The following is a 26699-nucleotide window of genomic DNA, read 5'->3' as shown; positions in this document are numbered from 1 at the left end:
GTCCTAATAGCACAGTGAATGTTATAACTTAGTTTTTAAATGTGCCCCAAAAGCCTAAGTATGGTTTGAAACCCAGATGTTGCTGCTACTGAGAAGTGATTAAACCTTTAGGAGGTAGGTCCTAATTTGAAGGAGTTTAGCTCACTGGCGTCATGCCCTCATAGAGGATTGTAGAGGCCAAGGCCCATCCTGTTTCTCTTTTTGAACCCTAGCTGCCATGTGGTGAACAGTTCTGACCTACCACATGTACCTTGGCATAATGTTCTACCCTGCCACAGATTCACATCAACCAGAATCAAGCAGCCCGTGATAGTCAATCCTCAATGTCAACTTTATTGGATTTGGAGTCACATGGGAGATACATCTTTGGGTATGTCTGTGAAGGGTGTTTAACTGAGAGGGAAAGATCCATCATGAATATGGCATCTTCTCATATCTTGTGGGACTGAACTGGAAAAAAAAAAGGGGAAGGAGAAAGCAGGGATTAGAGAAATGGCTTAGTGGCTGCTCTACCAGAAGACCCAGATTCAATTCTCAATGCCCACATAGCAGCTCACAACCATCTGCAAGTGCAGCTCTAGGAAATGTGACATTCTCCTCTGACCTTTGTGAATACCAGGCATACATGTGGTTCACAGGCACACATGCAGGCAAAAATACCCATATACATAAAATAAAATAAATTGTTCTTTTTTTTTTAAAGGGAGAAAGAAAACTGAACCCAGCATTCGTCTTTCTACTTCTGATTATGGGCACGTCACATGCTGGCCACTATGCTTCCCACTATGAGGTACTGTGTCCTTAAACTATGAGCCAAATGAATCTGTGCCCCATGAGTTGCTCTGTCAGACATTTAGTCATAGCAATGAGAAAAAACTTATTCACAGACATAGACTGAAACCTTGAAACCATAAGCTCAAATCAGCCTTTCCTCCAATTAAATTTGAACATCTCAGGAACTTTATTACAACAGAAAGCTAGTAAAGCAAGCCATGGAAGGTGTGATGTTGCAGGAGACACATACAAACAGCTCAGCTTCCTCAACTGAAGTAGGATGACATGTGACATGCATCATCATCCTTCTACTATTGTCTTCCTTTTAAAACAGTATTGCTCCTATCTGCCCAATATCACTCTTACTACCTGTAGGCATCTAAATTATACTGGCAATCCCACTCCCCCTCTCTATCTGCCCAACCCAGTGGACTGAGAATGCATGAAGGCAAGGAATGTGACATGTTTTCATATTTTTGGTATGAGGACAAATTTGTCAGAATGTAGTAAGTAGAAATTCAGATGTAGAGGATTATACATGAACAGTTGGTAAAAAAAAAAAAAAATGAATGAACAGGATAGTGAAGGATGTAAGTTATGTAGGAAACATTCTTAGTAAAATGATCCAGTTTAGATAGAACTGTGATGGTAACATTCTTCCAGGTCAGACCAAATACAGACACTAGAACAATTCCTTCTGATACCTCTCAGCCTTGTAGGTCCATCCTTACTATACCATCCAATGCCGTGGCTGGAAAAATAGCAGAGAAAGATTCACCTGTAGCTGAGCAATAATGAGGAAAAGATTTTTGTCTTAGGGAATCAGGCAAGCCCCATGATTCACATCAGGTAATCTTGAGATACTAGGACAATAAACTACCCTGGCACATCTTCTTCGAGTAGTATTGTCTTCTACAATAGGACAGCAGCCTAGTAATCTTTAGGAGAAATGTCCAAAGTTAGTTATTAAAGGATAATGACTCAGAGCAGAAGAACAAGTGCTGAGCATGAAGCACCTCCCCAAAATGATGAAGGAACTGGGTATTACATGGAGTATAATCCTCATGTCAGCTCCGCTATGCTGAGCAAGGTAGACAGCAGCAGGCATGGCTTTGCCTCATTCATCCTGTCCCTGGAAGGCATTGATGCTCTCCAGGACACTAGATGCTCCTGAATGTTCTCAACAGAAGGCTCTTTCTTGGCTCCAGATGGGACTAGTTGGTTTCTTTGATAAGTCATTTAGCACTGAACAGAGAAAGCCTTGCTTGAAAGGATAGTAAGGAAGGTCCAAGGTCAGTAAAGATGGTGACTTATAAAGCCATCTGCTCACCTAAACGCATCGTTGCTCATCTTCACTCCTTCCAAATGCTTAATGCTGTCAGAGAGGAGCAAGGATCAAGGAAAGGGGAAAGCAAGCCAAAGTCCACAGAACACAAACTGAGCAAGCCCTGTAAATGCACACCTCACAGACCCTTTCCAAAAACTAATGAGGCTTTACTTTATTTAGGACAAGGAGAAATTAAAACTTCGAAGAGTTTAGCGCACACATCAAGTGCTCAACATCTAATAAGGAGAAAGACTTGAGTCCAAGTTGAATGAACCTCAAAGGTTCAGTTCTTCACTGCCAGGCTGGCCTTAAACATGAGAGTTTCTGAACTCAGAACAACCCTAGTAAATATGGTCACTTAACATAGTGGGTGGAGTCTACAGCCATCAGCCAGAATGAGGCTTAAGGAGTCTCTGTGAATTTGCACTTTCTTGAGATCCCTCCTCCTCCCCTCAGCTCTTATTATAACAGATGGAGTAAGGATAAGATCTGCTAAGAGTTGCACAAAGAAACCAAAAACTACGTTCTCCTTCTGGGCATTTCTAATGCCCTTAATCCCAGGAGATAATCAGAGCACCAACGGATAAAAGATTTAATCCCAAGGGGACAGTGCCAAACACCAAAAACACAGCAAAGCCTACAAAGGCTGTGGGGCTGTAGGCAATTAACCAAGGCCCAATGAGCAAGCCCAGCACACTCAAGGCTTATGAATTGGGCTCACCTATTGACACACCCTCACCCCAACAGCCAAGTCTACCCTTTGGAATACCAGATGATCACTGAGAACTCTGTGCTCCACCACTAAGCCAATGCGGGTACTTTACTGGAACCTGAAAAAACAAAACCCTCTCTATTCAAACCTTCTCCTTTCCTCCATCTTCCCCAACTGGAAATAACAGCAACATCTATTCCAGTACTGAAACTAGAATCCCAGGGCTCCATCCATTCTATTCTGGGGTGTTATGGAAAGGTCAGTTCACATCAAGGTAGACTAAATAATACATCAAACCCCTATGGACTCATGACCCAACTTCAACCATTACCAATTCACAACCATTCTGACGTTATCTGTTGCCCCCCTTTCCTCTTTCTGGGGTAGTTTTGAAGTAAATATTAGTGACCCCCGGGATTGCTAAGACACTTTCAGGGAGACTGCCAAGTCAGACTGACGCCTCATCACAACACTCCAACGTTACTCGTCTTTTCTGCTGCACTCACAGTTAGTTGCACTAACAGCACAGAAACAATGGTAAGTAAAGCTGTCTCAGTTTCACCCAGGACAAAACAGCATCGCTGCAGTATTCCCCGTCTGGTGGTGCATTGAAATGAGCACGAGTGCACCAAAAAGGTCCTCAAGAAGCAGGTAATAATTTAATAGGCGTTCGTTTTCAAGAACTCTCAGCTCGTGCTTACATATCATCTGAATACAGTATGTGACAAGATGGAAGCCATAGCAGGCTTTCTGCTGCACACCTAAGTATATCTGCCCCAAATATCATGCAGACCTGTGAGCAGTAAGCTAACTTCATCTCTTTTCTGTGGAATACTTTTATTTGAAAGCTTGACTGACATATAAACATTCAAGTGCTTAGCACGCATTTTCTCAAAAAAAAAAAAAATGAATTAAGGAAGACTGTCGTTTCAGAGAAAATAACTGACGGCATTTGTTGCCAAGGACACAGTTCAACCTTAATAGAAAAACTCACTAGGTGAGGACACTTGTTTCTGCCAGCCACCATGGGTTTGACAGCCACTCAATACTTAAAAACCTTCCCAATACAATCAGGTGGGGGGGGGGAGATAATAACAAGTGTGATTTTTCTGAAAGTTGTACAATGAAATGCAGTGGCATTTGGGAGACTGGAAAATTCCTTAAGACAACATTTACAATGGCCAGTGAATGCTAGTACAGACTCATATATGGATAAAAGATCCATTTAAAGCAACTATGCATAAATGACACATATGTAATATGTATGAAGGTGACAGGATGAAACCCATTAATTTCCATTTCAACCTAAGGAGTTAATACAAGTGAATAAGCAACATATTAACTAAAGCAGACTGCAATCTGTCAAAGCAAAAAAGCTCATTAACAATATGAGTTTGGGCAGGGCAGTGGTGGCACAAGCCTTTAATCCCAGCACTTGGGAGGCAGAGGCAGGCAGATTTCAGAGTTCAAGGCCAGCCTGGTCTACAGAGTGAGTTCCAGGACAACCAGGACTACACAGAAAAACCCTGTCTTGAAAAATATATATATATATATGAGTTTGCCAGGTTTTTTTTTTTGGGTACAGTATCAGAAAATAATTGTATTTGTGGAAAGAAGCCATTAAAATATCTTTGCCTTCACCAACTCCATATTTATTTGGTGTGTTAGTTTCTTTTCTATTGCTGTGATAAATATCATGACCTTGACAACTAAAGAAAAAGGAGTTTATTTTGGTTTACTCTTCCAAGAGAATAGAGTCCATAGGGATAAGGAAGGGATGACACAGTTGGCCAGAGCAGGAAGCTGAGAAATCATGTCTTTAACCACAAACATGAAGCAGAGCAAGTGAACTGGAACCAGGGCAAAACTATGAACACTCAAACCCCACAACTAGTGAAGTGATTCCCTCAGCCAGCCTCCACATCCTAAAGGTTCCAAAACCTCTCCTCAGAAGTGTGACCAACTGCAGAGCAAGTGTTCAAAGACCTGAGCCTGTGGGAGACATCTTCAAATCACCACATTAGGGGGACAACTGTTTTTCTGATACTCTACTCAAAACCATGGAGTTTAATGTATTAAACTTAGAGTCAGGTGGAAGAATGCAACCATCATTGCATTTTCGTTTTTAGATTAGCATACAAAGGAATGGACAACCAACTTCCTTAAACCAGAAGTGAGAATGATTGGCAAAAATATAAAACAATAATGTCTTCTCACTAGATAATTTGAAAATGTAGTTCTCTGTTAAAATACATCATCTATTATCAATTAATAAACATTATAAATCAATGTTACTATGTATTTATTTAAATTTTAATTTCTGACATGAAAAAAATCTCTGTAACTCACATTTTAAAATGATCTATGGACCTGGCTTAGTCAGTAAAGTGCCTGATACACAAACATGAGGACTTGTGTTCAAATCCCCAGCACCCACATAAAAGCCTATATGATGGTATACTATTATAGTCTGAAACTGGGGAGGTAGAGACAGGAGAATACCTGAGCCTTGCTGGCCATCCAGTCCACCTGAATAAGCTCCAGATTTGGTGAGAGATACTTACTGCCTTAAAAATAAGATGATGAGGGGTGGTGAGATGGCTCAGCAGTTAAGAGCACTGACTGCTCTTCTGGAGGTCATGAGTAACCAGCAACCACATGGTGATTCGAAACCATCCATAATGAGGAAACAAATAAAAAAATCCAGACACTACTGTCTGAAAAGGCTCTGACAGTACCTGACTAATACAGAAGTAGAGGTTCACAACCATCCATTGGACTGAACACAGGGTCCCCAGTGAAGGAGCTAGAGAAAGGACCGAAGGAGCTGAAGGATTTGCAGCCCCTTAGGTGGAACAACAATATGAACTAACCAGTACCCTCAGAGCTCCCAGGGACTAAACCATCAACCAAAGAGCACACATGGTGGGACTCATGGCTCCAGCTACATATGTAGCAGAGGATGGCCTAGCCAGTCATCAATGGGAGGAGAGGCCCTTGGTCCTGTGCCCCAGTGCAGGGGAATGCCAGGGCCAGGAAGCAGGAGAGGGTGGGTTGGTGAGCAGGGGAAGGGGGGAGGGAATAAGGGACTTTTGGAGGGAAACCAGGAAAAGGGAGAATATTTGAGATGTAAATAAAGAAAATATCTAATAAAAAAATCCTAATGTACATTGAAGTGCAATTATAATAAGGTATTTTAACATAAAAAAAAAAAAGAACTCCCATCAGGGCTCACAAGAGTATTTGTGGGATGAACACCAGGGAGCAGAAGCCCAGTCCTAAAAAGAAAAAATGTATACAATCTCCCATCACTTACCCAAAAGTTATCTCCAATTGACATCCATGAAGATTTCGTTTTCTCCAATAGAGTTTCATTGGGTATACAGACCACACTTGAGGGCACACCCCATGCCCAGCAGTCGATGACCAACACAAAACAAACTCGATGGTATTTTTATAGACTTTTTGTCTCATAATTCTTTGGGGATTTTGTTTGTTCATTTTGTGAGGGCTTTTGGTTTGGGGGAGTTGTTTGGTTTGGTTTTGTCATTGTTGGTTGGTTGGTTGACTTGCTGGGTTTTTTTCTTGTGTGTTATGGTTTTGATTTTGTGTTTTTATGGGGGGGTGTGTGTATTTTCTTGTATTTTTCTTTGTTTTTTTAATTACATTTTCATTTGTTAGTATTTTTATTTGCCTATTTAAGAGAAAGAAAGAAGGAAAGAGAAAGAGAAAGAAAAAAAGAAAAAAGAAAGAAAGAAAGGAAGGAAGGAAGGAAGGAAGGAAGGAAGGAAAGAAGGAAGAAAGAAAAAGGAAGGGATCAAGAAAGAAAAAAGAAAGAAAGAAAAAAGAAAGAACAGATGGACATGGGGTTTTGTGGGTCTGGGGATAAGAAGAATCTGGGAGGAGTTGGGGGAGGGGAAACCAGTATCAAAATGTACTGTATAAAACTGTGTAAAACATATTATTTTCATTAAATATATATTTTTTAAAATAATAACATTTTTGAAAATCATTGCTATATAGTGTCACTATTCCAGTTTATATGTCTTAAAAATAAAGTCTTTTTTTTTTTAGCATAGTCAAGAAAATCTCACTCTTAAAATTAACAGCTGGCAGCAAAGCTGTTGAGCAGAATTTAGAGTTGAAACAAAATCCCCAACTTGCAACAAGTACCCTGGCTCACAAACAGATACTCTTGTGCTAGGATAAGCCACAGCTCACTACAGACTCGCCAAAGAGTGGGGAAACAATCTTTTCATACTAGTTCAGTCAAGCCCTTAAGGATCCTGGGAAAACCAGCTAAATTAGTCCTATAGACAAACCAACACAAAGACCATTCACCACTTCAGCATCTCCCAAGACAATCTTCAAAATCTTTAACTATTTTTAGACACCCCCATGGCTTTTCATGGCTCCCCATGGCTCCCTCTTGCGTGATGCAGATAATAACTCTAACATGCTGTTGTTGGTTTAGTGCTGGTGCATGTAGAAATTGACAATCATTAGGTGAAACTTCCTTCTTCCTGTCTGAACCACTGAAACAGCCTCCTGACTATCCACACTGTTCTGCCTACTGCCATAGCCCAAGAAACAACCCCAGCGCTTAGCAGCCTAAGAGAGCTGTTCTAACTAGCTGATGGTTCTAATAGGCAGAAATGTAGAAGGGACGCAGTCTGGATACCACAGTCTGTCCCTGAAAGTCTGAGGGTGTCTTGGTCCAGAAGCTAAAATCATCTAGATGTTTGTGAAATTGCAGGTATGCATCTGGGTTAAATTGAAGACTTATGCTATTAATGGCATGGAACCTCTGTGTCGTTTGGATTCCTCACAGCATGTCAACTAATTGCAAAGGGAGGGTCAGACTTCTTTCATGACATCCCAAGTTCTGAGCATAATCCCACCTAACAAGATGACAACTGCTATCACCTTTTATGGCCTGTCCTTGGAAGAAGTCACATGGTGCCAAATCCTCTGTGTTCTATTGATTAAGAGCAAATAAAGCCTGCCTAGGTTCAAAGGTCAGTTGGGTTCTATCTCTTAATACAAAATGTTCAAGAAGAGTATAGAAGATTTGCTTTGTAGCAGCCTTCAGGAAACTGTCCTCCTATTCATGTTATTTCATTTCTTTTTCCTCATTCATTCACCTTTTCATTTCCTGCAGATGTTACTAAGCACCCTGACAAAGAACATAGGGGAAAATGGGTTGATTTTAGCTCACAGTTCCAGGGTACAGTCCATCACAGCATGATATTCACAGTGGCAGAAACCTGAGGGCATAGGTCATATCACATCCTTAGTGAGGAACAATGAATATAAACCAGTGGTCCACTTGGCCTTTCCTTTTCCTTCAGCCCAGGACTCCCCCCAGGAAATGACATCACTCAAATTCAGGATGGGTTTTCCCATTTCAGTTAACCGAAGGGGGAAACTCCCTTACAGGCCTGTCCACAGCCAATCTAATCTAGACAGCTTCTTGCTGAGACTCCCTAGCCAGATAAGTCTAGATTGTATCTAGTTTTTAAAAAAAAAAAAAAAAAAAAAAACTAACCATCATATTCTCTGTTGCCCACCCTGTGTTCTGTAGGGAGTTATATTGTCCAAAATAACCAAATCATATGACCCTCCTTAGTAGAAATCCTCCAGGGCTCCTCATTATATCTGTATATACTTATGCATTATATCATTATACTACAAGCCTAGAAGACCTTTGATGTACTAGTTCACTCCTGCATACCTTCTATGGTCTTCCTCCCTCCATCTGGAATGTTCCTTCCCAGATCTTCAGAAATCCATCGCCTTCTTGTGTCCTCCAAGATAGCACTTAAGTGGAACAAGCTTGAAGATAACCTCCCTAAGTTACAGACACTTGATAAAGAAATCCCAGAACCCAGAATAAAGCTAAATGATAATATAACAGATTGAGCAATATGAACAGAGGTGCAGTTGCTTCCAAAATTCAGAATTCTCTGAGACACATTAGTTTAGCTAGATGTTCACTAGACAGTATTCTAAATCATGGCTGCATAAGAGATATCTCTGTGAAAACGCCAAGAAAACCAAGCTGCAGAACCTCCATTGTCACATGAACAGCCTAGGCTCTACTGTGGTGATTGAATATTAGGTCTCCAAGAGAGGGATATCACATGCAGTGACCCTCAACTCATGCAACTAGAGAACTCTTTCTGTTCTGTATAATCTCCTTCCCCACTTTGCAGAATGATTCTCCAAACATTATGTTCTATCTCTGTCCCTGACCCGTGTCCCCCTAATGAGTTACAAGAAAAACCTATGGGAGGGCTTGCTGTCCTAGGAATCACTTGATTGGCTGAAATTGAGGTCACACTTTTCACTAACACTCTGGATTGGCTGTCTGCACTGCTCCATTCATTGTAACTATGTCTTGCAAATATACAAGCCTCTCATTTAGATGTATGAATTATATTCTTTAGAACAGTGAGTCATTGAGGCCAAGCACTGTTGAGGATTGCATTTCGTTATTGGGCCAAGAAACTCCAAGGCTGGCTCTAGGCCTGTTCCCATATAGTAGAAGTGTGTCTCCAGCTTCCCAGAAGCAGTCTGGCTGGCACTGGGTTGGGGAATGGGTTCACTAAAGGGCTACAACCTGCAGCACTCAAAGGAGATGATTCATCTCTGATGTCCCAAGCACTCAGTTCTCATAACAGATCTCTAAAACTAGCAGGAAGGAAGTAGGTTAAAAGGTTGCATTTTTAATAACTGCGTGTTTCTGATAATGCATGCTAAAAATTATTTGGGGCTTGCCTTTTATCAGAAAGTTAAAAAAAAGGAAAAAAAATGACCTAACTAAAATTGGTCATCTTTCTCATGTACCCACCATATAACCACAAAAGAAATGTAAGTTTGATTAAAAACAAACAAATAATCCTTGGTCTTAAAGAAGAGATGAGCACACCTTCGTATTCACAATGGCAGCGAACACACTGAGCTCCTTGCTATGCACCAGGGACTATCCTAAGTGTGTCACAGTTCTTCTTCATAGACATCCCATGAGCCAAGTTTATATTGTCTTTGTTGTACAGAAGAGGAAACTGGGGCACCATACTGACATACTTAATTACCTCATAACTAGTAGATAGAAGAACGCGGGTCTGGAATCTGGTCACTAATCTCTGAACTGTGACTCATCTAAAAAACTCAGAGCTGATAGGAGACACAGGCTCAGAGACAACCTTTTACCCTGTTCTGGACATACAAACTACCTGCAGGTTCTCATCAAACTGCAGATCCTGCCTCATCCTGGAGTCAAGTAGAAGCTGAGATTCAAACATCTAGCCAGTTACCAGAGGATGCTGAATGCATGATCCTTCACCATAATTTGTAGCTTTAAACAATAGTCACCAACTGTTGCTGCATTCTTGTCATGCTGGGAGGTATTAAAAACACAGGGTACCCACATCTCACCACTGACCTATTTACTACTGATAGATTCAGGAATAAAGGAAACCCTTGTTTTCAGTTATCTCACTAATAACTCTACCAGTTCCAGTGGATAGTTCCAGTCCAGTATAGATCACAAAACAAAACAAAAAAGTTATGAATCTGGGAAAGGGACTTGTAGAGATTGACAAGAGCTGATGAGAAGACTGGGAGGAGGCAATAGAGAGTGTGGGGGAAAGTAACCAAAGTATATTGCATGCATAAATGAAAGTGTCATAGAATAAAATCAACCTAGAAAAGAAATCCCCAACTAAATAAGCCAAATAGGTAGGGGAAGGGCCAGGAGGGTTTCATTGCTGTGAAAGGAACAACATGACCACGACTACTTTTATAAAGGAAAATAATTAGTTGGGGCTGGCTTACAGTTTCATAGCTTCAGTCCATTATTATCATGATAAAAAGCATGGCAGCATGCAGACAGACATCGTGCTGGAGGAGGTGAGAGCTCAACATCTTGATCGAAATGCAGCCAGGAGGAGACTCCCTTCTGCAGGCAGCCAGGAGGAAACTTGATAACACATTGGGAGGAGCCTGAGCACAGGAGACCTTGAAGCCCACCTACACAATGATGTGCTTCCTCCAACAAGGCTACACCTCCTAGTAGTGCCACTCCTTGTGGCCAAACATTGAAACACATGAATCTATGAGGTCCAAACCTCTTCAAACACCACAGGCCAGTATCAGTATTTTTAGTGTTTTCAGTGTCCAGCCAAGGCTGCAAATGCAACCTTAAGAGTCTTGAGCTATCCAGGGAACTAGTGTGAGGAAGATATCAGGTCTTAGTTCAGCAATGAAATGTGTGAAGTTTCAAAACAATAGCAATTTCCAAACAAATCGTTATCCATAATTGGTCATATCAGCCTTTCAATTTGTACTAGTCCAATTTCCTTTCAAGGTAGACATCAGTGTAATCCCAGAAGTGAACTGCTCAGAACTATCTCTCTATATCCCCCCCACACACATACACATACAAACACTCTTTAACATTTCACCTATCTGGATGGTAGCATGTTTGACATTGAACTTGGTCAATTCCCACCTGGTCTGCCACCCCTCCCACTAAGGCTCAGAACAGAGCACCTCAATACTTTTCCTAACGCCCACATCACTCACTGGATGGAAAGTGTGAACATAAACACCCTGGTGTGGTTGAAGCAATGAGAGCTGCACCAGCTGTCTGTTTCTTATGACTCAAACCAAAACATTCACAACTGAAAAATGGAAAAAAAAAAATAAGAAGGAAGTGTGTCAGGGTTGAAAAAAAACTAGAGCAAAGCATGGATGCCAAAACTGCCATAAGATACAGGTTGTGTTTCTCAAAAGTCTACTCCTTCCACACCCATCTGCCTCCCATGCACTGCATGCAGTCCCTCTCTTCGTGACAGCCTCCCCTTGCTTTTCGCTCTTCTTACTCCCTCCCCCCGGTTTTCTTCAGCCCTCTCTTTTCCTCTGGGAAGGGAAGGAAAATTAATTAAAAAGATCTTTTGGAATAGATATTCCTCCCTGTAAAGGCCTGGGGGTCGGTGCAGAGCAAGACATAAATAAGCTGGTTTGGGTAAAAGAAAAACACAACAGGCAACAGCCTAATCAATTAGGGTGAACTAGAGCACTCTTGTTTAGAAGTACCCAAGCAATAGATCTCATCAACATAAATGATGCTGCGAGAGGGTGTGGGAGATCGAAAAGGAGGCCAGCAGATGCATCCTACTGCATTCAGAGAATCAGTTCTCCCAGCAAATTGAACCGTTTGGATGATGATCACAGTTGAGTTTCTCTGGAGGACTGTATGCACCAAGTTTTGCAGCAGTGTCCCCATTCTCCTGAAGGCATGCCCTCCCACTTGACTATGTGACATGACTCGTGGTCCTGAGAGTCTCTAAGCTATAGGGGTGTCCTACTTTTCCTGGAACATCCCTGGTTTTAGCCCTGAAAGCCTAGATAATCACACTGGTTCTTCTATCAGGTGGACACAGGTTTTAGAGAGCTTGAAGAGGCCTCTTTTCCAAGGGCTGGACTCCTCACCCTCCTTCCCAAGGACAGACCCTGCAAATAGGCGAGTAAGCTGCCTTACAGTTCAAGAGTGCTACATCTTTTCTGACGATGATGGGGCAGTTACCCATATTTAAAATAGCTTTGAGCAGTAATTGTCAAGAATGGGTACCAGAAAGACAAACTGTATCTCTTTGCATTTCTAACATCTATTGACCAGCCAAATGTTCTGTTAGGCTTTAGCAAGGTGTAAAAGCAACAAAGGAAAATACCAGTGAGGGTTGATCCTGGGCTCTCAGGAAAAAAAAAAAAAAAAAACAGGCCAAAAGCAAAAGCATGGGAAACCCTGCCTATATTTCTTCTTATCCCCTTACTCTTATCTTTGAACTTTACCCAATTTCCTGAACCCCAACTTTAGGACCCTGTAGGTATATAACCTCCACAATAATGTGGGCTGTCATTTGGCCAAGCCTTAGACCCATCAGATACACATGAGAGTAACCCAACCTCTCAGAGACTGGGTAACTCTTAGATAATGTTCATTTGTAGGTAAGAGGGGAAAGAGAGTGCCTATGAAAAAAATTAACAGTTGGGCATTAAGTGTACAAGAGATTAATCATTAAAATTTATGTGTACAGCCACCATTGAAAAAGCTTTAGTGTAAAACCTTCTGTTACAATGATCAGGGTCAAATAAGCCTACGGGGTTCGCTTTGGGTTCACTATTCCTGGGTTGACATTACTACCTCAATATCATCCTTTTCTCGGGTTTGCTCCCTCTCTTTCTTTCCTCTCTCTTCTCTCTCTCTCTCTCTCTCTCTCTCTCTCTCTCTCTCTCTCTCTCTCTCTCTCTGTGCGTGTATGCATGTGTGTGTGTGTGTGTGTGTGTGTGTGTGTATTAGGGGGAGGAAAAGAGAATGACAGGCTTTGTTGCCACTTCCCTTGGTCCTCTCCTGGCTGAAGTAGAGAGAGGACAGAACATGAGATCCAGCATACTGAGCACTGAGCACCCAGAGAGGCTGATCTGGGGACCTCAAAATTCTTTAGGTTTTATGCAAATGTTCTCAGCTCTGTCCTCCAATCTCCTTCTATCTCTCACTATAACAGGACAAGGCTATGGATCACTCCTCCCAGCAGCTCAAGGTGAACCTATGGGCTGGTTGGGGCTAGGGGAGCAGCTGCTGCCTGGTCACAGGATAACTGCTTTGTTGGTCTTGGCTCAGTGAAGCTCTCAAGCACTCTTAGGATAAAACAGGAAAACAAACTTTCGTGGTGGGGCTCAGCTGGCACTGAGACTATGTTTACTTAGACTTCAGATAGGACCTGTAACATCCAAACAATCGACAGAGAAGGCACCTCCAGACTGTCATATGGGTCCTAGGGAGAGATGTGAATCCTCCAAATGGAACACATGGAAGGAGTCTGAGGGAGAATGATTCCCCAGTGAGGAGATGGAAGAGCCACATAACTCTTTTTGTGATTGTTTGGTTTTGGATGTTGTTGTTGTTGTTGTTTAAAAAACTGTCCTACAATATATATTTTGATCATATTTTCCCCTCTCCAATTTCTCCCAGATATTTCCCGCCTCCTATTCATCCGAATTCATTCTCTTTTCCTTTCTCTCTTTCTCTCTCTTTTTCCCTCCCTTTTTCCTTTGTCCTCCCTCCTTTCTCTTTCTCTCTGGTCCTTCCCTTTCTCTCTCTGTCTCAACAAAAACAAAAAGAAAAATTCTTGGCCTCCAGAATATGCTCTTTTATAAAATAATTACAGCCTTACTTTTTTTTTTTTTTAGTTTTTCAAGACAGTGTTTCTCTGTGTAACCGTGGCTGTCCTGGAACTCACTCTGTAGACCAGGCTGGCCTCGAACTCAGAAATCCTCCTGCCTCTGCCTCCCAAGTGCTGAGATTAAAGGCGTGCGCCACCACCACCCAGCACAGCCTTACCTTTAACTTGAGAGCAGCATTCTCTTGGGGGGGGGGAGGATTTTTACAGATGATATTTTAATCTACTTTTGTCTGTTTGTTTGTTTAGTTAGTTAGTTAGTTAGGGTTTAGTTGTTGGTTAGTTGGTTTTTACAAGGGTGCATCTCCCACATACTGTCCAATCTCTTCTTATTCTAAAGAGCAAATCAAAAAAATAAAAAAAAAACTGAAAACAAGATCAACTCTTAACTTTCTCTAAAAGATATCATTGCCTTGCTGTAACCTGAACTCTGGAAGAAATAAGAATATCTAAAGTTAAGTTCCAGTTTAAGATCTCATCAGGATTCCAATCTTCTCCTTATACCCAATTCTCTCTAAGAAACTTCTGGCCTTCTACAGGACCAGAGAGCATTGAGTGCTTAGACCTCCCTGATTTTTAAGACAAGACAGCTATACCAGTCTGGCTTCTGGCCTCTAAGGGACCAAAGCACCAGTGATTCTTCAGGGAATCAGGTTTCCAGAGCAGAGCGCCCTAGGCAAGCAGATAGCCAACCAGAACTAGAAAGAATGAGGGCTGGGGTCCTCCATTTCTACTGGACCAGTGAGCACCAGACAACTAGGCTTCCAGCTTACATGCCTACTGGAACAAAGAGCACCCTATATTCAGAATTCCAGTCCATTGGCCTCAGCGGTCAATTTAAGGTCCATGCTCTGGCTCTAGTGTGTCCAGGGTCACTGAGAAATTGGAGATCTAGTTATCTCTGAGCTCATTCCAAGTATAGAGCTATGAATTCTGAGCTTTCAGATGTCCCTGCAAGGTCTGGGATCTGTATTGCCATGGTTCCATGGCTTACTTTGGGTGTATGGCTCTAATTACAATCCCTAGAAAGTAGACAGACTCATGAGAGCAGAATTCATGGAGCAGAAGAATTAATGGAGGCAAAACTGAATGGACTAGATCTGAAGTTTTTATTCTGCCTCAAGTAGTACTCTAGAGTCCAAGGGATGATGAAGGTTTTGAATTCATCTGGTCACCTTGGAACCCTACCCTTGGTCCTGCTGGCACATAGCCAGGACATGATCAGTACACTAGCTCATCTGATAGTCAGCACCAATTTCACCAGTACACAGACCTGAACTTCATGCAAATGTTCCTCTAGGAAGATTCATTAAAAAAAAAAAAAAAAAACAGAATTCCAGTAGGCTCAGAAGGAGTCAAAATAATGTGCTTCAAGATATGTATAAAACATGACAAAGCAACACAAATGAATAGGATACAGCCACTACCCAGTTCCATCATCAGTCAACTCTCCTAAAAGAAATCCAAAATTACATATATACCTGAAATGCATGAGAAAAAATTAAGAGTCTTCCTATTCAAGAGAATTAGTGAGCATATAGAAGATTCAAATAAATAGATCAAATCCAGGAATTAAGGAAAACTATCCATGACCTCGAAAAAACAAACTCCAAAGTAAATATAACAATTAGTAAACTGGAAGCCAGAGTATAAAGTATGGAGGGAAAGTTTACTGAGGGTATTTAAACCAGTCAAACCTAAATGCTTGAAATGAATCAAGTAGCAAATCAAATACAAGCCAGGACAGACACCATCATTAACAGACAAGCCTGTGCCAAAGAAAGAATTTCAGGGACAAAACATTATATTCAACAGATATATTTAAGGAGGAAATTAAGGAAAATGAATTATATTTCTAAGAAGTCTGAAACACTTTAAGAAACCAAACCTAAGAATTCATGGAGCAGAAGAATTGACAGAGGCAAAACTGAATGGACTAGATGAGAAATTCACAACCTGAGCTTTGCGACCCCTTTGACAAACCTCTACCTCCAAAAATATGTATATTACAATTCATAACAGACTTCAGAGCCAGTGAAGTCTGTCTATTCTCTGGGGACTGTGATTAGATCCACAGGTCCAAAGGAACCATGGAACCATGGAACCATGTCAGTAATGTCATCCTAAAGCTGGAATCATGGTTCTGTACCTGGAACGAGCTCAGAGATAACTAAAACCAGATCTCCAATTTCTCAGTGATCCTGGGTTAACTAGAGACAAAGGATGGGCCCTGCACTGATCTCCAAGGCCAATGGACTGGAATCCTGAATATAGGATACGCAGTTATGAAGTAGGAATGAAAATAATTTTATGGTTGGGGGTCATGAGGAACTGCATTAAAAGGTCACAGCATTAGTAAAGTTGAGAACTACTGGATTACACAGACTATTTAGTGAAATTATAGCAGAAAATTACCCAGTTTTTCCAAAGAAGCAATCAACCACACACAAGAGGTAAATAAACTCCAAATAGAAATACAAGAGAAGAAAATATCCAGGGCATATTACAGGATGTAAAAAAAAAAAAAAAAAAAAAAAAAAAAAAAAAAAAAAAAAAAAAAAAAAAAAAAAAAAAAAAAAATGAAGAAGAAGGAAATGATCCTAAAAGCAGCATGAGAAAATATCAATTTACATACAAAGACAGAAATAACAAAATTACCAGACTTTTCATGTGTAACCATAAAATCCAGAACAGCTTGAAATGAAATATTTCAAGCTCAGAAAGTACTATAAGCCAAGAATTTTATACTCTGTAAAGCTATCTTTCAAAACTGAAAGAGAAATAAACATATTTCAAGACAAACACAAATTAAGGCAGTTCATGACAACCAACTCAGCACAGCAGAAAGTTTTTAGTGGAAAGAGATACTTAAAGAGTATTTAAATATTCTTTGAAGGGCTGAAAAAAAAAGCCCTAACTGTAGAAAAAAAGTAGACTTGAGAAAGAAATAACTATGTCCAAAACAGCAAGTCAACAAATCCTCAAGATTAAAACAAGAAAAGAAAAGAAATACCAGAAATTCAGCAAAATAGAATATCACCTAGAAAATATACAGGAAATAGCAAACCCCTTTCTATAATAAGCTAAAATATAAATGCCCTCAAGTCATCACAAAAAGGATACAGACTAATGGACTAGACTAAGAACAAGAACCAACTCTCTACTGTTCCACAAAAACACACCTAGTCAGCAAAGATATTAAAACATAATGTCAAAGGATAAAAAACAAACTGCCAAAGAGAAAACATAAACAAGCAGGGGAAGCCATACTTACATCAGACAAAGTAAAATTCAACCCAAAACTAATTAGAAGAGATTAAAGAGGACAGTAAATATTAATAAAAAAAAATCACCAAGAAGATAAAACAATTGTAAACTCGCTGTTCTGGGTATTGGGAGTATATAATTACATAAAATTAACAATAAAATACATAAAAGACCACATAAGTCATGACACAATAATTGAGACTTCAAGACTCCCATATTTATATATGTCTTCCAAACTAAAAATAAGTAAAGACATGTCCAAGCTTAAATATACTATGGATGAATGGAACTTTAAGGTGATAGATGGATGGATAGACAGACAGACAGACTATTTAACACAATGGGTAGGAAATACACATTTTTCTCAGTATCACATGGAAGTATATCCAAAATTGACCACATCATAGGGCAAAATTCAAGTCTCTATAAATTAAAAAAATTGAGCTAATTCCTTGTGTCTATCATGACATAATACAATAAAACTAAAAATCAGCAGTGAAAAACATTGCAGAAACCACAAAAATATTTGGAGACTAAGTAATACACTTTTGAATAAGCAGTGAGTCATCCAAGAAATCAAAAAGAACTTTTTGGGTTTTTTCCCAACTAAATTTATACTTTATTACTTTCTGAAATAGAGGTATTATTTCAGTACAGGTTCATCATTTTACATATAAAGAATCTGTACAAAAAGAACTTTTTGAAATTCCTAGTAACAAATGATAATGAAGCCACATCCTATCAGAAATTATGTGATACAGCCAAGGCAGTCCTAAAAGAAGGTCTATAGTAATTAGTGTTCATAGATAGATAGATAGATAGATAGATAGATAGATAGATAGATAGATAGATAGATAGATAAATAGATAGATGATAGATAGATCAAATAAACAACCTAATGATGTACCTCAGGGTTCTCAAAAAACAAGTGAGCAATTTCACACACAGTGGATGGCAAGAAATAATAAAGATTAGAGAAGAAATTAGTGGAAATAGAAATTTAAAAAAAAAAAAACATTACAGTGGAAACCATTGTAGAAAACCACAATCATTCTAAATGCAGAGTTGTGGAGCCCAATCTGTATTTACAACATAACCCCTGTACCTAAGGCCCAGGGATTATTGCAGAGGAGGGGATGGGAAGATTATAAAAACTGGGGGAATAGAGATTTTGCTGGGAAATTGTGTAACACACACACACACATTTACTCACTCATGCACAAAACAACATTTTGTTAAAAGGCCACGGGAAATGGGAAAGAGAGCAAGAAAGATCCAGGAAAAGGTATGTGGGAGAATTAGAAAGGAGAAAGGAGAAGGGGAAATAATATATTAGAATCTCAAAAATAATAAAAAGAGCCTACTCTTAGAGGCATTGCAGATGTAGCTGCTGTGTCACATGTGTGTCAGTAGGAGGCAGGGAGCAAAGAAGGTATGTCTGTCTCAACCTGTGACTCTCTGAATGATCAGTAGCCTAACTCTCCTTGAAAAAAAATGAGCCTGAGACGACAACCAGTTCAGGGCTGTGCAGGCTCATCATGATGGGCTCTCAGAGCAGGAAGCGAGCCAGAGATGAAGTCAACCCAACCTAGGACTGCAGGCCCCCAAGACAGATGACCCCCACATGGAGCCACATGGGTGTGCCTGGACAAGGAGCAAGCCAAGACAACCACCAGTCCAGTGCCTCGAACAGGGAGTTAGCCTGAGATGACCACCAGTCTGGTGCCTTACAAGCCTTGAGGGGAGAGGTGCAAACCTCTCCTGAGATAACCACTGCCCTGTGCCATAATGTACAGGTTGGACATACTGAGAACACTTCTAAGAACACTCCTGAGAACACTTCTAAGACAACCTGAGATACTCAGAGATCCCAGGCACCACTAAGAGGAGAAATTAAGTGATAGAGAAATGGAAGAGAAAGAGGAACAGAAGGATATGGGCACAATGAAGAGAGGCAGAACTGGACACTCAGGGGTAGTGAAGAACAGCCTGATGTGAGTAGCCAGTGATGCCACCTAGGACCATGATGTGGTCCTGGCCTGTGCTACCACTGGGAGCCAAGTCTGTATCTATAGGCCTGCAGCAGCAGGGGTCTGTTAGCACCAAAGGCTAGGAGGAGATCCCTGGTCTGGGCTACAACCTGGAGACTTGTCTGAGGGCTGTGCAGAATAGGCTCCACCCTTTGCCTGGGTGTCATGGGAAGTATGATGCCCAGGAGTAGGAGACCAGGAGATCTGACCCTGCCCCTATCCAGCTGTAGTACTCAAGAGAGCAGGCCCTGCAGCTCACCCAGGAAGCACAGTAGAGTTGGCTCTGGTTGTATCCATTGCAATAAGCCACTCGCTTGGGTATGAGTTTGAGAGAGCTGGCTCTGCCATCTATCTCCCAGGCAGTAACACAGGCAAGTGAAAGATGAACCTCCTCTCAACCCTTGTTACCTGAGACAGGCCAGGCCTAAGGTCATCAGAGGGAGAGAAATGGCCCTGGATGTGGGAATTGCGGATGAGTTGACCCCAAGAGCAAGATCATGAGCATGAGAGAGTCGGCCCTGCCTCTTGTCTGCTGCGTGGTGGCATTAGCAAGGGAGAGATCCCTTCCTCTTCCTTTTGTACACTAGCCACATAGTACAGGCAGGAAAGTTGGCCCCATTAGGGTCACAGCAGAAGAGCTGACGCTAACCCTCACCTGCTGCAGCTCTCAGGAAAGCCTGCCCCTCACCTCACCTGGGCATCACAATAGAGCTGCTCCTGGACATGGGGGTTGTGGGTGAGCTGGCCCAGAGGACATGAGGATGGAAGAGCCAATCCTGACCATTGTTTGATGTATGGGTGATACAAACCAGAGAAAGATGCCCTCTTCCCTCCTATTCCTCATGGCTTACCACCTATGGCAGGTAGGACAGGTGGCCCCAGCATCATGAGAGTGGGAAAACTGGCCATGTCCAGTTCTGGGGACCCAGAAATAAAACAGTGTTATGCCCAGCTAATTTTTGACAAAGGAGATAAATATATCAAATAAAAATGACCTATTTAACCATGGTGCTGGCAAAGCTGGATTTCTACCTGCAGAAGAAGGACATTATATTTCACCTTATACAACTACCAGTTCAAAATGGATCAAAAGCCTTAGTTTAATACCAGAAATACTGAGGCTTCCAGAAGAAAATCTGGGAGATACCCTTCAAGATTGGAGTAGGCAAGAACTTGAATAGTGTTAATACCAATAGTACAGGAAATAACCCCAAATATCAATAGAAGCGACTACATGAAATTAAAAGTTCTGCACAACAAAGGAAACAATTAGCAGAGCTCACAGACAGACTACAGAATGGGAGAAAATCTTTACCAGCTACACTTATAAGAGGCTAATATCCAGATTTTACAAAGAATTACAGAAATCAAATACCAGGGGGGAAAATATCCATCAACAATTGGATAAACAAACCAAACAGAAAGTTTTCATAGCAAACAAAAGAAAGAACACATGGCCAGTATGATTGATTGAATAAGACCCATAAACCCATGTTTTTGAAACATAGGGAGTGGCACTATTAGAAAGTATGGCCTTGTTGGAGATTGTGTGGCCTTGTTGGAGGAGATAGGTCACTGGGGTGGGCTTTGAGGTCTACGAAGCTCAAGTGCAGCAAACAGTCGTTTCTGCTGCCTGTGGATCAAGATGTAGAACTCTCAGCTCCTCCTCCAACATCATGTCTGTTTGCGTGCTGCCATGACAATAGTGAACTAAATCTCTGAAATTGTAAGCCATCCCCGGTTAAATGTTTTTCCTTTATGAGTTGCCATAGTCGTGGTGTCTCTTCACTGCAATAGAAACCCTAAGACAGCCAACTATTTTTTAAAGTATTCAATAACCCTATCCATTAGGGAAATGCAAATTAAAACTACTTTGAAATACCAACACACCCTAGACAGAATGGCTAGCATCAATAAATTTGACAACAAATGTTGGAGAGGATGTGGAAAGACAGGAACCCTTATTCATTATTGGTGGAGATCCAAATTAATGGAGCCATTGTGGAAATTAGTTTGGAATTTTCTCAAAAAGTTAAAAGTAAAACTATCATATGACTCCTAGATGTATTTATATCCAGACGACACCTGACCCTGCCATAGAGATATTTGAAATCACATATTTATTACAGCTTTATTCACCATAGCAAAGGATTGGAATCAACCTAGTTGCCCATCAACAGATGAATGGATAACAAAAATTTGGTATAAAATACTGTTCATCTCTAAAGAAAAATGTAATCACAAAATTTGCAAGAAATATATGGACTTGGAATATGCAATATTAAGTGAGGTCACACACTCTCAGAAAGGAGATAGGCAATAATATACTTAAACAAATGTACATGTGGGCACATTAAAACATGAAAAATAAGACAAAAAAAACTAAATATTAGGAGATGAGAAGGACAGAATGCAAGTGATAGACTCAAGTTATAAATGAGGATATAAAACTAATTGTTTTTGCAGTTCTAACTCTGTCAGTGATTTTTCATTTTGGGTGGTGAGTAAGTGTGCAAAAATATATTCTATAGTGAAAAGTGTAAAATCCAATGGGAAGCACCACAGCCTCAGTTCAGAAATGTAAGTGCAAGTGTAAGGAAGTTCACTCAGGTGTATAGTCTTTGGCTTTGGTTAATTAAGGTGTGTGATTTTTTTTCTCTTACCTACAATATTCTTATAGTAATTTTTTGAATGAAAAATAAAAAGAGGGTCCTTAAGATGCACCTCTATTTCCGCAAACTATAATATTCTTTGATATCCTTCTAGATTTTTCTGTCCCTTGTCACTGAAACTTCCCATCAGCTTTATATGCTTTGAGGTTCGGGTGACTAATGAGGGATATTTTAAAATTGGAGTATTTGGATTCCAGACCTGGAATGATATACCCAGCTCTCATCTTTGTGGCTCCTGCTAGTCCTAGGAGATCACAAAGGTCATCTTGGTAATTTACTACAGTGAAGAGAAAGTCATCGGCACACACGGTGGGAGGCCTGATGACTTCTTTGAGAGATGCACTGCATCCTCAATGTGGCATCCTGAAGATATTTGTAGCCTTGGTGTCCTTAATATGACCTCCTCTGATATTTTTTATCATAGGAAGGTTACAAGATTGAAAAGTGCAGGCTAGCCCCCACCTTAATAATTCATTTTCTTGTGATTTTTCTAAGATCTGTAGGATGATTACTGTGGGAAAGATTGCCACATGCTTCGATGGATGTACGTACGTATGTGTATATGTATGTATAAAGAATTTTATCTAATAATGCATGCCCACCCTGACAGAGCCCTTATGATCTGATCGTCTCTGGAAATGCCCTCATGGACTCATGCAGAAATATGCTTTATAATCCTTTGTGCATTTGACACATCAATCAAGTTAACAATTATGACTTACCATTTGGAAGCCCAAAAAACTTAATACAAAATCCCCCAGCATCCTCATTATATTTAGTGAAGATACTCTTTTGAAGATTGAAAGCAATCTTCACTAAACAGCATCTTCACTAAAATCAAATAAAGGCTCACTGTGATAAATGGTAAGGACCCAAGGATGACAGAGCCCTGTTAGACTTACACCTAATATAATGGAGGAGTTGTGCTCAAGAAATAAGTATACAAAGAATTACAAAAGTTGGTATTATGGTATATGTCATGTAGGAGGTTGGAAAGAGGAGAGCCACAAGACATAGAGCCCACTTTGGAAAGATGACTACAGAAGTAAAAATTAAGCTGAAATTAATCATGTGACAAGGGCCAAACACTTGAAGGACCAGTGAGGTAACCTACCAGAAAAGAGGTGATTGTAAGAAAATATGAACTGAGAATGAGTTGGGATGCTGTGTTCCCAGCCTGGAAATTTGTGGCCGAAGGATAAATAACAAAAGCAATGACATTGGAAAGCGTCAAATTAGGACCATATCATGTAAGATGCAATAAATTCATTAAATTATACTATAAATACAATGGGAAGCATTAAAAGGGCTTAGCAGAAGAGTGGAATCAGTATATATTCTATATATGTGTAACACACAGCATTATACACACTATATGTAACTATATTGTTGCTGTGTTAACTACAGGTGGTAGTGGAATAAGGAAGCAACGGCTTTACAGAAGAGATGGGATGGAGTCTCTAAACAAAATATGTGGTTCCTAATGGACAGCTTGAGTCTTGTAATGAATCCAGAGGGTGAATTGTGCTATGGTCAAAATAGAATTTGTCTCCCAATCTCATACAGGAGTTTGGCCTTCAAAGACTTAAGTTAACAGTAATAGGAGAGTGGAAAATCTGACCACAGTCTTTGGAAGCTGGGAAGTGATTACATTAGTTTAAGTCATTAGAGTGGTTCTTCCATGATTGAATCCAGGTGACTATAGGAAAAAGACCACACAGAGATTCATATACTTCTTTCACAATGTGATATAGCCTACATCGACCTTTCTTAGAACCTGCATGCGTTAGTCAACTTCATGATACTATTTATCTGTTTTCAGGGAAACCCTGGATAATACATACATGTGTCCATACTCAGAAACAACATGAACTACCAGGGACAGTAGTGAGAAGAGGGAAAGATAACCAAGGATTCCACTGGAGATTATAACCAGTTTGAATAAATCTTTGGGTTGGTAAGGAGGTAAAAATCATTAAGTTAGAACAAGATAGGGTGCAGCTGCTCCCATTATTAAGAGGAGATGCTGGGCAGAAGGCTGCTGTGTGGGACAAGCATGTTCAACAAGAGCAGAGGAACTATGTGAGGCCCAAAGACACTGAGACAGCACTTGAAAATTAAGTCTTACCTTTATTTTAATGTTGTAGTTACCTTTTGAACTGCATATTTATAATGAAATATCCTGTATGTAGGAATTCGTATCGAAAAATCATTTTAATATACTACAGTTTCCTTTTTAAAATTTGTATTTCCTAATCATCTTGAGCTGACACAGACTGGGTGACCTCAACAATAGACATGTAATTTCTCATTGTTCTGGAAGCTGGACATCTCAGAGTAGAATGCTGGCATGGTCAGGTTCTAATGAAGACTCTCTTCCCAGCCTTACCTAATTATGTCCCACAATCCCCATCTTCAGTCACATTAGGGGTTGGTACTTCAACAAAGAATTTGGGTAGTGTACAGATCCTCAAATAACAATGCACAATAAGAAACCATTTGATTAAAAAAAAGAACAAATTAATAATATAAAACCTATGTAGTTTGATCTCACAAGCATCATTCTAAGTAAAAGAAGCCAAAAACCATGTACCTTGTGACTCAACATACAAAGTATTACTAAAGGTAAAACTCTGGAGACAGAAGTCAGTCCGTGATGTGAAGTATTATGTGTTCAGTAAATGGATTTATGTCACAGAAACACTGCTGAGTTATCATGTAGGAACTCTTTTGTCTTGGCCATTGTCACAGTTCTACCATAAAAGCATGTGAGTCGTCTGAAAGGAGGGAACCTCAAAAGAGAAAATGTCTCTGTAAGATTGGGGTATAGGGTGTTTTATTAATTAGTGATTGATGGGGGAGGGACCAGCCCATTGTGGCTGGTGCCATGACTTCTTGGTGGTCCTGAGTTCCATAAGAAAGCAGACTGAAAAGGAAAATGAAAGCAAGCCGTCTGAGGAAGCCATAAAGAGCAAGGCCCTAAGCAGTACTTCCGTGTTCTCCTCATCAGCTCTGGTCTCTAGGTTCCTACCTTGTTGAGTTCTTCCCCTTGACGTCCTTTGATGATGAACAATGAATGATGTGGAAGCATAAGCCAAATAAACCCTTTCTTCCCCAACTTGCTCTCGGCCATGGTGCTTCATCACAGCAAATGGACCCCTAAGTAAGACAGTAACTGTGCACTTTCCTCCCCCGTTATGTTTATAGCTCTCACAGGATGTAGGAGAGCAGATCAAGTTCATTATGGTCACCACAGGAAACAACAGCCGCCATGGGTTAGTAACAACTGAACAAGAGCCAGAAGCCAGAGCTCTGACCTCACTGTCCAGAAAAATATGTCCAGGCTGCAATGTCAAAACAGCTCTCATCAGAACTCTAGGCTAGACCATCAGAACTCTAGGCTAGACCCTGTGACAGGGCTTCTTAAACATTTTCTACTCACAGCCCATTTTTGCTGGAGAAATTTTTATGTGACCCCAGATACATACATATGCAAGAAATATAAAGCAAACATTTACTGAAAATAAATTATAAAGAAATTTATTTTAAAACAATTTGCTACTACACATATAATTTTACTATTTATTACACAATAAAACAAATTTGCATACTAATGAGATGCATGTTCTTGTCTCTCCATCACAATATGATCCACAAGCTTACTAATGTGATACATGCTGAAGAATGATGATCGGAAAAAGTACTGTGTCTTGCTTTCTGTAATCAAACTAGTGTATCTCTATGAGAGCAGGAGACTGTGTGTACAGTGAGAACACTGCAATTCACAGCACTGGAAAGTTTCAGATCTGAGCCAGTTGTTGGCACTATGTGGTGTGGGTGCACAGACAGTGCGAAGCACACACATTTGTGTTCAGAACCAAGGCTTCAGTGATGCTTCACAGCACGACGTGGGCAATCGTTTCCAGAAACACCTCACACTGGTTGTTCACTTGATTTTCTTATTAATTTCTTGTCATTACATATTCGGTAACTTCTTACCATTGCCATACATTTCTTTTTTTTTCCAAAGAAAGGTGCATGGTGGGCATCTTTTCAAAGTACCTACTACAGGCAGCAGTAGAGCAGTCCCCGTAACCACCCCAGCCACAGGTTCTGCATGTCCTCCATGGGGGCCCTGACAGGACTGGGACTCAGAGCAGAAGACAGATGGGCCAGAGGAAGATGGGGAGCCCAGGACACCCCAAAGCTACAGACTCAAATGCCCTAGGAGAGTGAGGCACTTCCTGCCCCCTCCAGGGGCATCATCTGGAGAAGGTGCCCCTCTCCCAAGGTGTCCCCCTCCTAGCAGCAGCCACTGCTAGCAGGCTTTACAGGAGTGCTGTCGATCATTAGGTTGGGCAGTTCACCCCCAGACGCTGCTCCTGGCCCCATCGGCTTTTTGATCTCTGCAGCCATTGTCATGAATGTCTGCTCAACATTGGTGGCATTCTTGGCACTTGTCTCCAGGAAGGGGACACCCAGAGAGTCTGCAAATTCCTTGGCTGTGGTGTTGTCCACGACCTTCTTGGTGGTGAGGTCACTCTTGTTGCCTACCAGGAGTTTATTGACATTCTCACTGGCATAATGATCTATCTCCTGCAGCCACTGCTTCACGTTAGCTTAGGCTTCCTGGTCAGGAAGCCTACACCACAATGATGCCATGAGCCCCGC

The 26699-nt window shown here is 40.8% G+C and overlaps 1 long non-coding RNA gene and 2 pseudogenes across 2 annotated transcripts in view; 1 reads left to right on the top strand and 2 right to left on the bottom strand.

The window, feature by feature from the left end:
* Positions 1–310: 310 nt before the first annotated feature.
* On the bottom strand, positions 311–24308 carry LOC116100584. The gene is made up of 2 exons (XR_004122652.1): positions 24157–24308; positions 311–450 (listed from the first exon to the last, which is right to left on the bottom strand). It is a non-coding gene; the product is annotated as an uncharacterized LOC116100584 (long non-coding RNA).
* On the top strand, positions 18686–18808 carry LOC116104379 (annotated as a pseudogene).
* Positions 24309–26330: 2022 nt separating the features above from the next.
* Positions 26331–26699, bottom strand: part of LOC116101267 — a 639-nt pseudogene continuing 270 nt past the window's right edge. The window contains exon 1 of the transcript XR_004122829.1: positions 26331–26699. This exon is cut by the window's right edge and continues 270 nt beyond it. The product of XR_004122829.1 is annotated as a ras-related protein Rab-1B pseudogene (transcript).

The sequence above is a fragment of the Mastomys coucha genome, unplaced genomic scaffold (assembly GCF_008632895.1).
Source record: "Mastomys coucha isolate ucsf_1 unplaced genomic scaffold, UCSF_Mcou_1 pScaffold21, whole genome shotgun sequence".
NCBI classification, from domain to species: domain Eukaryota; kingdom Metazoa; phylum Chordata; class Mammalia; order Rodentia; family Muridae; genus Mastomys; species Mastomys coucha.
The sequence above is the reverse complement of the archived record's forward strand: the minus strand, read 5'-3'. Positions and strand labels throughout refer to the sequence as shown.